Here is a 13,108-nt window from a genome sequence, read left to right on the forward strand (position 1 = left end):
GACAGCCTCCTCTCCCCAAAAGCTGATGAGGTCTAGCACTGCTCCAAATAGGGGATCTCCTGGTACATGGAGTGGACATGGTTACCTGGAAGGATGTGCTGAGAGCACTCCAAACATTGCTGAGCAAATAGGAAGAGAACTTTCAGAAGTCCCAAGGAATTTAAGGGCAAGTCTGAGGGTTGGTCACTTGAAAGCAGGGCTATATCAGAGGCAGCAGCATGGGGTGGGATTGGCTTTCTGGGAGCCGGTGTGTGCCATGCTGGCTCCCCATGCATAGCCAGCCTCCCATCTACTGTCCCATGCTGCTGCTGCCTCTGGTACATGCAGCGCGGGGCAGCAGCCGGCTCCCCGGGAGCTGGTGTGTGCTGGGAGCCGCATGTAACTGTTTGGGTAACCATGAGCTTATCAGTTACGTATTGAAATGGTTACACTCTTACATTCCTATCTTGGAGGGGAGCCTTGGGATAAACTGGAGACCTGACTTTCCCCTGGTCTGGCAAATTTCCTTGTTTGGGATCGTTCAGGTCCCGAAGGTGCCGGACCAGGAAAGTCCAACCTGTATTAGCTTGTTGATACTGCATGTATTAGGGTAAGTGTCTGATGATATACAATATAGGCATTAGAACTTTCATATAACCCCATTATCACATGGTTCTCACTTGCTAAAATAAATGTTTTCCAGCTGTAAGTTTTTGTGTTTTGCTTCAGCTAGCATGTGACACTTTTTGTTTAAAATTTGAGCAATAATCTTAACAGGCTTTCAGTTAAATTTTTTTTTAAATAGCTTAATTTTAACATGGCAGTTTGCTCAAGATAGTTAAGTTTAAATGGGTCCCACTGAGCTGGGTGAGAGGAAATTCAGTGTTAAGTGCAAAGTAATGCACACTGAAAAAAATCCCAACTATGCATACACAATAATGGGGTCTAAATTAGCCGTTCCCTCTAAAAAAAGAGATCTTTGGAAACATCTGTTTAATGTGCAGCAGTTGTCAGAAAAGCTAGTAGAATGTTAGGAATCATTAGGAAATGAAGATGCAGCAGGTTTAAAATAAAGTTGTTGTTTTTTTTTTAACACAATGATCAATCAGTCTTTGGAAGTTATTGCTAGCAGATGTTGTGAAGGCCAAAGCTGTACCTGGGTTCAAAAAAGAATTAGGTAAGTTCATAGAGGATAGGTCCATCAGTGGCTATGGGCTAAGATGATCAGGGATGCCATCCCGTGCTCCGGATGTCCCTAAACCTTCAGCTGCCAGAAGCTGCAACTGGACAACAGGGATGGATCACTCAGTATTGCCATGTTCTGTTCATTCCCTCTGAAAAATCTGGCACTGAACCTTTCAAAAGACAGGTACTGAGCTAGATGGATTTTTAGTCTGACCCAGTATGGCCAGTTCTATGTTTGTATCCTTTCCCCTACCTCTGCAAAGATTGAACTTTACAGTTGGAAATTTTGAGATTGCCTAGTCTCCAGTTCATATTAGAGCCTTTTATAATTGGAAAAATAAATGAGTTGTAAGTGTCTTAAAGGCTAACTTTATGTATGAGTGAAACTGCAGGATCAGGCTCTTAATCTTGATATTAATTGTATATAATAAATACCTAAAAGTGTAATGTGGTAGAATGAGTTAGTATAAAATTTAATACTTTACATTTTCTAAATTCTGAGCATTTAAATTTGTATCTGTAATATTATATTAAGGTATATTTTTATTTTAAAATATCATCCACCAATTCAAAGACGACATGTGAAAGGCATATTTAGATAAATAAAAGTCACATTTATGGAGGTAAATTGCCTCATTTTGCTATTTTGACAAATAGATTGTCATGCTGATATTTTTAGAATGGGAATTTCACTGTTATAATGTCAAAATCATATTTTCCATTTCACTACAGTGTCAAACAGTCAGCTTTCTTTGCCAGTCATCCATTATAGAATGATGTTATTTGAGACTGTTCTACTGTATAGGAGCATGTGAAAGAGAGAGAGAGAGAGAATCTCTTTATATAATCCTCTATAAATTACGTTGAATGTAATTTTAAATAGCCATTTTAACTTTGCAGAAAACATTGTTTAGCAGCAACTTACATGTGATTTCTGAAGGCACATTTATGCTGAGCTGTATTCGGCTTATATATATATTAAAAGAGATAACCTCACCCTGTTGGTCAGTGTTTGCAGCACTTTAGCCTCATGTCCAACTAAAAACTCATATTTCTGAATATTAAAATTGTAGATTTTTATCTTGAAAATGTAGTACTGAAAATGTAAATGCCACAGCGGGACACATTAATGCATTTCTTCTCGATACCTAATACAATTTTAATAGGTGAAGGTACTACATTTCAATAAGAATAGTAAATCAGTAGCAATTTATCCAGTGGTACCAAGCCCTTTGTTTTTTGAGTGGAATGCAATTTGATTATATAGTATGAACTAGAGTGAAGAATTAAATATAATCTTAGTTCTGCATGTATGTCCTATTCTGTGTATCAGAGTTACTCAAATGAGACTCACAAAGTGCCTATTTTGTTTCTGTAAAGTTAGTGCATCTACACAGAATTATGAGGAAATATATAGGCCAGTGAGTTTAAAACAAAAACATGGAAAAGGGATTATTTGGGAAAGATAAGAACCACTCCTCCATGTACTAGTGCTCTGTGTACATGGAGTTAAGCCTGGTATACAGGCTTGCTGGCAAGCCCTGATGATTCAAAGAGGCCCAGGGCTCCAGTTGCTGTTGCAGCATCAATGGCAGCTGGAGCTCCGGACCCCTTTGAATCACCGCCGGAGAGCCGCTCCACATCGGTTTGAGGGCTGGAGAGGTGGGGGGCACGTTACGGTCCGAGTGGTTCTGAGTGCTGGCTGCCGTGGCCTCGCTCCTTCCACCTGAGGGCCTGTCCCTTTTAGTGTGGCGGAGCCTGATTCCCCCCCCCCCACCTTGTTCTGGGGTCTGCAGTGGCTTTCAACCCCACCGAGGATATATTATCAGTCTGTAGTGACCCTCCCACGCACTATACTCCTGTATTCCCTCAGCCTTGGCTCCTGTCACTCTGTATCAGTCATTCTTCTTCCATCCCACTCTTCCCTGTGTTTTCTGCCCCTCTTCCACCAGCTTCCCTGGCTCATACCTTTGTCCATTTTCTCATTCCTCATTAGTCTGATTTGGCCACTTTCTTCTTCATCACTGCTAAGTGGGTACTAGCAGGGACCATTGAGACTGGGGATGTTAACAAGTAGCCGACTATACAATTAACTGATAAGCTTACACATTTCCCCTGCCTCTTGCTGCCTCAAAGGCAGCAAGTGTGGGGGAAGCAGGAGCCAGTGCTAGCGGGGGGAGCCAGCTTAAAAGCCGGTTTCTCCCCCCAGGTAAAAGCGCCACGGGGATGCCTCCTTCCCCACTGAGACTATAAGAGGTAAGAGGGCGGGGATGGAGGTGAGGCTGGGCAAAGCAATCTCTGTGGTGGGCCCAAGCTCCCTGTGAACAGAGGTTGGAGTAGCTTCTGTTTGTGGCGTGCTCAGACCCTGCCCCGCACGGACAGGGGCTGCTGCCAGGCCAGCTCGGGCCACTGTGGACAGAAGCTGCTTAGTAGCAGCCGCTCCCTCCCCTCCCCAGAGTAGCTTCTGTCTGTGGGGAGCTTGTACCCCCATGGACAGGGCTGCGGCCTCTGTATCAGAGGCAGCAGTGTGGGGTGGTAGGCAGCTGGTGTGCGAGGAGAGCTGGTTTTTAAACTGGATTCCCTCCCGGACTGCTCCCACCTGCCATCCCGCACTGCTGCTTCTGATACAGAGGCAGCAACATGGGATGTCAGGGGGCTTGCTGGGAGTGCACTGGCTGCCGGCCCTGGCCCCAGGGACTATCAAATAGTCATGAAATGGACAATATTTTGTGCAGTTACATGACTATTCAGTTACCCGATATCTAATGTCCCTAATTGAGACCTCAGGAGAGAGTTTTCCAGCTCTCAGTTATCTTTATTTGGCATACAGAAAAATGATGCTGAGTTGATCAGAGTCAGTCATAGGGGATGTGTATGGGGCATATCATATATCGAAAGTTACAGAGAAAGTCTCATTGTATACATTTACACATTGCATTGACTATACATTGCATCATTTTTTGGGGTAGGCTTGGTTACGTGGTAGGAACCACTCTCTCTCTAGCACGCTTTGCCCTTGTTTTGCTCATGTTTAATTATTTTAGTAAGTGGAAGGGTCACTGGTATTGTTTACTGATTTGATCTGGCAAGACAAATTTCCCCATCGCTGAATAATATCTGAGGGGCAAAGGGGAGAAAGGGTACTGCCAGGATATGGGGGCAAGGTATACCATCTGTCTGCTGAATTTGAAAAGCTGAATTTGAAAAGCTAACCATGCAAAGCTATGCAATTGAGGGAGGTCTTAAGCATTTTAATAGTCAGCCACAGTAATGTTGTATGATGTTTTTATGAATCACTGTTGACTTCCCTAATGAATTTTGTAATGTGGCAATTATGGTCGGAGTAAACTAATAAATATACATGTAACTTTCCAGAAACAGATATTGAGTGCAAAGAAATAGAAAGCAAATTCAAGTGGAAGTACACAAGGTTTAAAAAATTGCAGTAGTACTATGAAAGGGGAGTCTATACTTTAAAATAATAAATATTTATATTTTAGTATAAGTGTAATTGTGGTTCTCTGTAATTTCCCTCAGTATGGTATGGAAAGGATAAGGCTGCCACCTGTTACATTGTGGCGTGTAGGAAGTACTGACTGTGGAACTTTCCTTGGATTCAACATGATGCTGTATCCAGAATCTCTGGGCATATATGTTGAAAATGCTCTTCAATGTATGTGTTTCTTGCTTGAGTAAATCTGCGACGTCCTGGTTCACTCCCCATTGCACCTCTCAATCCCTTTGACACTTTGTAGCAATCACTTCTGCCATTCTTGTCTGTCTTCCTGGTCTTTGACATGTAGTCCTTCCAAATCCTGTTTTCATGGTCAATACAGGTGGAGGATTAGAAGATGTCCTAGAACACATGTCTTTTTTTGCTAGATCAGGGTCAGGTGTTCAGCAGTTACAGAGTGGAATGTTTCAGGTGTACCATGTCAGAGGCTGCTGATTAAAACAGGTATACCACTAGATTTACAGCTACAAAGAAAACAAAGATTAAGTCTCAAAACTCCCTTACATTTTTTCCATAAATATTTTTAATAAGAAATGGCTATTGCACCATCTTATTCCAGAACCGCTATACAGCTCAAGGTAGGGATGACTCTGTGTTGGTTAAATGGAGGATTAACATCTGAGTGTCCATGTATATGAGTAGAGGGAAATTACATTAAATGTTGCCTTCATCAGTAGTCTCATTTGCATGCATGTGGCAGGACTGGCTTGACTCCAGTCAAGTTTCAAACAGCACCTATATCATTGCATGGTTTGCATTCCCTTCCTTGTCACTGTCCCCTTACCTCTCCCAATTCCTTGCTTTGCACTGCAACAATGTCTACATCAGGCTTCCACAAAATTTCCACGGCTGTATTTGGGATGCTATTTAGGTCCATGCCAAGTCTGGCTTGCAGTTTATTGTAGAGGCGGCAGATCTACAGGGTGGTCCCTTGCCTTCTGATATGTCCATTGAAAGTTTCTTTCTTTCACACAGCACTACTACTCATTCCTGTTGTGCCTGTTTCAGCATCCTCTATGTACTCTGAACGTAAATGTCTGTTTTACTTCAGCTGTTCTTTCACTATGCTCACACAGTCTCTTCTTCCCACAAGCTAAAGTAGTACATTACTTCTTTCTTGCTCCAGGCAGGAATATGTCAAGTAGCTCTCTGCATGCATAGATTGGGCATGGTCAGATACTCAAAACAAAGGGGAGTCAATAGGTGGGCTTACCAAGGTCGGCAATCAGGAAAAGGCATTTCAACAAAGCTATAGATTTATAAGGGGTTGGAGAGTGTTTCTGGTGGCTGTGGCCCTTGGGCCACAGAATTGTGACAGGAGCAATCACTATCACAGGACCCAAGAGCATTATGGGGCAGCTGCTGATGGATTGTTAGGATTGATAGTGGTAATGTAGTATCTACATTCAGGTTGCATTGACACAAGGAGATGGGTGCGCCTTTGCACCATTTGAGAAAGTGGGGTAATTGCATTGCTTAAGTCATCGGGTGACTAGTTTAGGTGTAGATACAGGCGCAACAGTGTTGAAACCAGCCAACTTCTATTGAACAGACTTTTTATAGTCAAAACAGATGAAGTCATCAATTTCCAATGGAGTCAGTATGAATTAAGGGTGTTCACCTTTCAGGAGATATACATCTCATTAGAACTGGGTTCTAGGCCTATAGTTTTGTATTTTAAAAGTGCTTTCTTGCTGAAGGTAAGAAAAGAGTTTTGCATTAACTTCTTTAACATAAGGACACTTCAGTGGTTTAAATTCAGGGGAGGAGAAAAGGATCTGCCGCAAAAGTCCCCATTTCTTATGACCCTGACAGGATTTTCACAGGAAAGAGGGTTCTTTCAAATTTCAGAGCTCTTCATCTCCCCAACAGTCTTTACAAACCTCACCATTTCTAGAGGGTTTTGTGGAAAATCTCAAACAAGCAAACATCATAGAGCATATTATTAGGGGTAAAAACTCTTTTCTTCTGATTCTTTTGCCAATTTTTATAATCCATTTTTAATCAATAGTAATTATGGTTATTCCTTAGACTATGCTATGACATACCCACCTTAAAATTTCTCATTCCTTTTTTGGGATCGTCTTTCTTTATTGGTGCAGATTGTTGGTGGAATTACATTGGAGGCTGTTAGTATTATAGGGTATGTCTACACTACCCCGCTAGTTCGAACTAGCGGGGTAATGTAGGCATACCGCACTTGCAAATGAAGCCCGGGATTTGAATTTCCTGGGCTTCATTTGCATAAGCGGGGAGCCACCATTTTTAAATCCCCGCTGGTTCGAACCCCGTGCAGCGCGGCTACACGGGGCTCGAACTGGGTAGTTCGGACTAGGATGCCTATTCCGAACTACCGGTACACCTCGTGGTACTAGGAGGGTAATGTAGGCATACCGCACTTGTAAATGAAGTCCACGAGGTGTACCGGTAGTTCGGAATAGGAACCTAGTCCGAACTACCTAGTTCGTGCCCCGTGTAGCCGCGCTGCATGGGGTTCGAACCAGTGGGGATTTAAAAATGGCGGCTCCCCGCTTATGCAAATGAAGCCCGGGAAATTCAAATCCCGGGCTTCATTTGCAAGTGCGGTATGCCTACATTACCCCGCTAGTTCGAACTAGCGGGGTAGTGTAGACATACCCATAGATAGTGAAGAAAGGCTACACTGGCCAGTTCTGCTCCTTGTTACATTTTAGCCCTTTTTCACTCAATTTGCAAAGGTGTAATTGAAGACACAATCTGAAGCCACTGGGATTGCTTAGTTGTCACTGAAGGTATAAAATGATCCATAGAATTCATTACTGGTGATGGTACACAAGGCGGAAATAACTGTTTGACCCTCAAATCTTAGATTGAGTTCACAGGGTTGTTAGACAAATTTGGTATAGAAGTAAGTGGGAAACAGTAAAAATGAAAAATCATGTGCCTTTCTTAAGTCACTTTTCAGAATCGACTTTTGCCTTAAGGTTACAAGAGCAATGTTAATTCAATTGCTATACATGTATAAAGGATTTTCTATTCTTGTTTTCTTGTTAAATATATAGCGTAAATGCTCTATATTGGTCAATATATATAATAAAATGTGCTTGTTGTGCAGTTGTATTAACTTTGCTTTTGAAACTTTAAAATAGCAGTTCTTGTCTTTTTGAGATTTTTGGTTGTACGACTTAAATGTTGGAGTGAGATATAGGAGTTTCTTGGCATTCATTTAGGAAGCCATAGGTTAATATGGACAAGTTTTGAGTAGTTTTCCTGTTGTAATATTTATTTGCATTCTTAGAATCTGTCATTGTTACTTTTTAATAATAAGATGTTTCCTAAATTGTGTGCTGACTATTTAAGAGTTTTAAGCTCTTTAAACAAACTGGTTTGAACTGTAGACAGAGGCCTACAGGTTTATTAATGCTTCTTATCCTGAAAGCACAGCATACCTTTTCAGGTTGCACAGCAACAGACTCCTAGCAACAATAATAGATTGAATTTCCAAGAGTGACCATGCCGGATGTAATAATAAAGCAGGAGTACAAACAGTTGTCATGGTTTTCTTTTCACAATAAACTAGTCTTCACTTAGGAAGCTTTAGTCTTTCAAAAATGGCCAAATCCTTGTAAAACTAAGGATGTTTAAGAATAGTTCTGGTACCAAAACATGTCTGCTTTGAAAGAGTGACTGTCATGCTTTTAGAAAGTGTAGTAGTATTAGACCTACAGACAACAAAGAAACATTAAATGGATTATCAAGTAAGGAGAACACTTAATACCGACATAAAAAGGTTTGTAATTCACAACTTGTTTGATAAGTTGATCCATAGTAGGACTTTATTAAATCCAGGGTTGAACAAGTAAATAAACAAGAATTTTGGAAGGGATAGTATCCGTCATATTTCAGGGCATAAGGCACCCTTTAACTAGTACAGGTTGGGAACAGACTTTTCCTGGGAATTATCCCATAACTGCTTATGATAGGACTTGTTGCACCTTTCTGTACTACATGTGGTATTAGAAACAGGATACTGGTGTGATCTGTTCTTATGCATGGTCAGTGTTTTGTTGCCTTTATTTGTTCAGTTGTTATATTATCTTGGTTCAGCTAGCATGAATCCTAGGCCGGTTCATTCTAATTTCTTGTTTTCTTTTAGGAGACATTATATGTTCATGTAAAATCAGACCTTATTTCTTTGAAGAAGCACAAGAAAACAGTATCATTTAATTCCCTAGAACTCATAGATTTAAACTAAATCTGCGAGCTAATTTTTGTAAAAGCATTTCTAGGCAGTGGCAATAAATAAAATTGCCAGTGGCTGCTGGACAAATTTATTTAAGTGTCATAACAGTCTGTCAGAATTTTCTCTTGTCAAGTCTTGTGTGCGCGAAAGGTGGGAAAGTATAGGCAGGCAGGTGGGTGGCAAGTCAGTAGAGTGAGAGAGAATCTTTCCGCAAAATAGTAAAACACATAAGCCTGTCCGTACTGCAGTTACAATTTCTGACCTGGCTAATTAAAGTGAGATTTGAACTGTAGCTTTTGACAGCAGTAGGATGTTAATGTCAGAGTGAATTGACTTTTAAATCACCAATTTTAATCATGATTTAAAACAACAGGCAGGAAACCTTGACATAAATCCTCAATTTTAAGTGTTTTACATTTGTACTTTTCAGTTATTTTCCTCAAAAAAGCTTTATTCTCATTGGTTAGTAATCAGTAAACAGTGTAGATTTACAAGTAAATACAGCCTTGGCACTCAGTTTGGTGCTTCTTTTTGGTAATTAGGAGGACTCCTTATATCTTTATTCATTTATTTAAGCAGTTATATAGCTTAACTTACATTTATTTAGTCTTAATTTTTAAATGTGCGTTACATTAGGAAATTAATCATTCACCATTTTATTCACTGGAGTAATTTTTTACTTGAAATATGTGATCAATCTCTATTGGATGGAAATTCTGTTTCAATTTAAAATGCACAAAAACTGCATTTTAATTTTTTTGTTAAATAAACTACCTTAAAGGGGCTGAATAAGAAGTTTCATATCAAAACTTATTATGCATGGGAAATTAATTAATTGAACCGGTTTGGTTTCTGGTTAATGTGTTTAAAGATTTTAGAACTAGTAGATTTCATTCTCACAACTAATTTTTATTTATATATTGGAAGAGGAAAACCAGCTTTTCTACTTAACTACCATGTGGTTTCTTAACTTTGAATGAACTAGCCATTGAACTGAATTAGTTGAATACAATGAAAAAAGTTATTCTTTGCACTTTCAGAAGAAGGTAATTCTGTCCATAAGTGCCAACTCCAATTGTGCTCTGAGCTGGAGCACGAAGGGAAAAAAATTGAGTGCAGAGCACCCGCTGCCAGCCAGGCTCTACCCATCAGCCCTTCTCCCTAGCGCCTCTCATTCACTGGTGGCACTGTTGACCAACTCCTCCTCCCACCTTCCCAGCATTTCTGGGGTGCTGCAAACAGCTGAAGGAGGGAGAGGAGCAGGGAAGGAGTGCCCTTGAGGAAAGGGATGAAATGGGAGTAAAACAGTGCCAGGAAGAGGCAGGGCATGGGGTGGAGGGTGGATCAAGCACCCTTTGGCTAGACGGCAAGTCAGCATCTATGCTACTGTCAAAAGCTGGTTTAGCACTTCAACAGACTCTAGTTCAAAGCTCTCAATTGACTTCCACCTATTCAGTGGTTTGACATTTTAGAAAACTTGACAGCAAACGTACTGATTATAATAATTTGTTGGTGTATAATTTAAATGTTTTTAATGGGTGATAGTAAATGTATTCCTTAACATAAGTTGTCAATTTCAGTTTTAATCTTAAGTAGGTTTATTTTGTTTTAAATAAACTTGTATTTAATTTAAATTAAAAACTCTGATTTAAATTAAAAAAGATGTTTATTCTAGCAAATGAACACATGCTAATGCCTTTGATCAGCTTTTCTGTCAACATCTGGAAAAGATAGTGAGAATGGTAGCATATAGTGAAGACCGGCAAGTACAGTAAAAAGCAGAAATGACTTGTTGTATTTTTTTAAAAGTATTTCCATATGAAAATAGCACCATTCTGATTAGTTGACATAAACACACAGGAAGTAAATGGTAAAAGCAACTGCTGCATAGAACTGAGCAAGGAAATGATATAAATATATAAACAATTATACAAAGAAAGAAATTCACTTCTAAATTGAAATGGTTTACTGGAGTCATATGTTAGATTTTCATACTGCTACGATTGTGGGACTGTCTTTTTTTTGCATTCCTAAAACATCTTTGTTAAAATGACAGCTTAGGCCAGACTGTGAAGTTCTTAACTCCTGTTTGATAGTACGTTATAGTGTTAGTAGTCCTGTTTAACTCTATAAAATTGTTTTTTAAACTAAACTACTATCTGATGTGAGTAAGGATATTGTGATCTTTCTGTCACTAACATTTTTAATTCACCTACTTAGCATGTTGGGGTATCTACGCAATAGCTAAACATCTGCAGCTGGCTTCTGTCTGCTGATGTGGGCTTTGGCTGCAGAGCCTGTAAAACAGCAGTGTAGGTGTTTGGAACTGTGCTGGAATCTGGGCTATAGGGCCCTCTCCACTCCAGTTTGAGCCCAAACATCTACACTGCAATTTTACAGCCCTGTAGTCTGTGCCTTAAGTCAGCCGACCTGGGCGAGCCATAGGTGCAGCGTAGACATGCCATTTTTGCTCCTGTGGATTGGTATTCTAAGATTTATCAGACTTTTGTAATAGAAGCAATCAGCGTGCCAACCTAAATGATTATAATGTTTACAAATTATGTAAATACTTTTTACATGACAATACAGGCAGTCCCAGAGTTACGAACAGGGCTTTCTCGCCCCGGAGCTCGCAGGCAGCGGGACCACCCAGAGCGCAGTGGTCCCGCCACCTCGACCTCCGGGGCGAGAAAAGCTGCTCCGGGTGCCCCATGTCTGCCGCTTTGCTCCCGGTGCCTCTGGTCTGCTGGGGACCGTCTCCAGCAGACCAGGGACACCGGGAGCAATGCCGCAGCGGCAGCGGAGTCCCACGCCTCCCTGGCTTTGCCACAGCAAAGTCTCAGAGGCGCGGGACCCCTCTGCCTCCCCGGCTTTGCTCCAGGTGTCCCTGGTCTGTTGGAGACGGTCCCCAGCAGACCAGAGGCACCGGGAGCAAAGCGGCAGACATGGGGCACCCGGAGCAAAGCCGGGGAGGTGGAGGGGTCCCGCGCCTCTGAGGCTTTGCTGTGGCAAAGCCGGGGAGGCGCGGCACCCCGCCGCTGCTGCGGCTTTGCTCCCCGTGTCCCTGGTCTGCTGGGGGGGGGGGCGCAGCTAGTGCCCCCCCCTCAGCAGACCAGGCTTTTGTTGTGGTCCCTGGGGTAGAGCAGCTGGGGTGCTGTCGGGTTGGTCCTGCAGGGACCTACCTGGCAGCCCAGCTGTTCTGTCCCAGGCTCGAGATTCAGCCGCTGTTGAAACTGATCAGTGACTGATTCCAGGAAGCTGGGGGCAGAGCAATTCTGCCTCCAGTTTCCTGTAGTCAGCCCCTGGTCAGTTTCAGCAGCAGCGGCTGACTCTGGAGCCAGTTCCGACTTACATACAAATTCAACTTAAGAACAAACCTATAGTCCCTATCTTGTACGTAACCCGGGGACTGCCTGTATAGTGTTTTAGACAAAGCCATACGTTAATTATTGTAACATTTTAAAACTATGTACTAGAACAAAAACAAAATAAAGGGACATTCAAATAGAGGGTCTGATTCTGATCTCATTTAATACTTGTTTTATACGAATATAGTAACTTTGACATAAGCGATTTTTGTGATATTGTTGTAGCCATATTGTTCCCACAATATGAAATACAAGGCGGTTAAGTAGTGTGTTTTATTGGACCAATTTCTGTTGACGGAAGGAAAAAGCTTTTTAATTTCGCAGCACTCTTCTTCCATCTTGGAGAAAGTAACCTGAGTGTCTGAATACAAGAGGGGAGAAATTGGTAAGCATAAGGAGTTCACACATGCTGTAGAAGATTACTTAAAATGAAGTAGTCAATTGAGGGTTACCAGGCAGTAGTGTGTTGTAAATTGCTGTAATGGGCCACAAAACCAGTGTTTCTGTAAACTTGATGTTTTCAGTGTCGAGCAGTTATGAATTTAAGTTCTCAGCTAATCTTGTTAAGTTGTGCAGGATGAAGACAAAGAGGTTAGATATGGAGTGATTACTCTGTGAAGAGTGTTTGCCCATTAGTGATAGGGTGTTTGTGACTTATTTTTCTGGGTGAGTTAATTTGAAAGTGCAGCGATTGTATGGTTTCATCCACATAGTTGCTGTTGGGGCATTTGTTGTACTGGATGAGGGTTGTTGTAATAAAACTTTCTAGGACACCTGGATCTTAAAAGGCATATTGGGGAATATTGATCATCATAATAGTGGAGATTCTCTGCAGATTTT

The 13,108-nt window shown here is 41.4% G+C and overlaps 1 protein-coding gene across 10 annotated transcripts in view; it reads left to right on the forward strand.

Moving 5' to 3' along the window:
• Positions 1-13,108, forward strand: part of RFX3 (regulatory factor X3) — a 249,452-nt gene that overhangs the window by 23,685 nt on the left and 212,659 nt on the right. For 3 of the 10 annotated variants that reach the window (XM_075931648.1, XM_075931647.1, XM_025181563.2), the window contains exon 1: positions 7,826-8,447. The exons of the other annotated variants lie outside the window; for them this stretch is intronic. The gene's annotated coding sequence lies outside the window, so the exon portion shown is untranslated. Of the gene's footprint in view, positions 1-7,825; positions 8,448-13,108 lie in introns of those variants that run through there. 10 annotated transcript variants of the gene reach the window in all.

This window comes from Pelodiscus sinensis, chromosome 6 (assembly GCF_049634645.1).
Source record: "Pelodiscus sinensis isolate JC-2024 chromosome 6, ASM4963464v1, whole genome shotgun sequence".
NCBI lineage: Eukaryota > Metazoa > Chordata > Testudines > Trionychidae > Pelodiscus > Pelodiscus sinensis.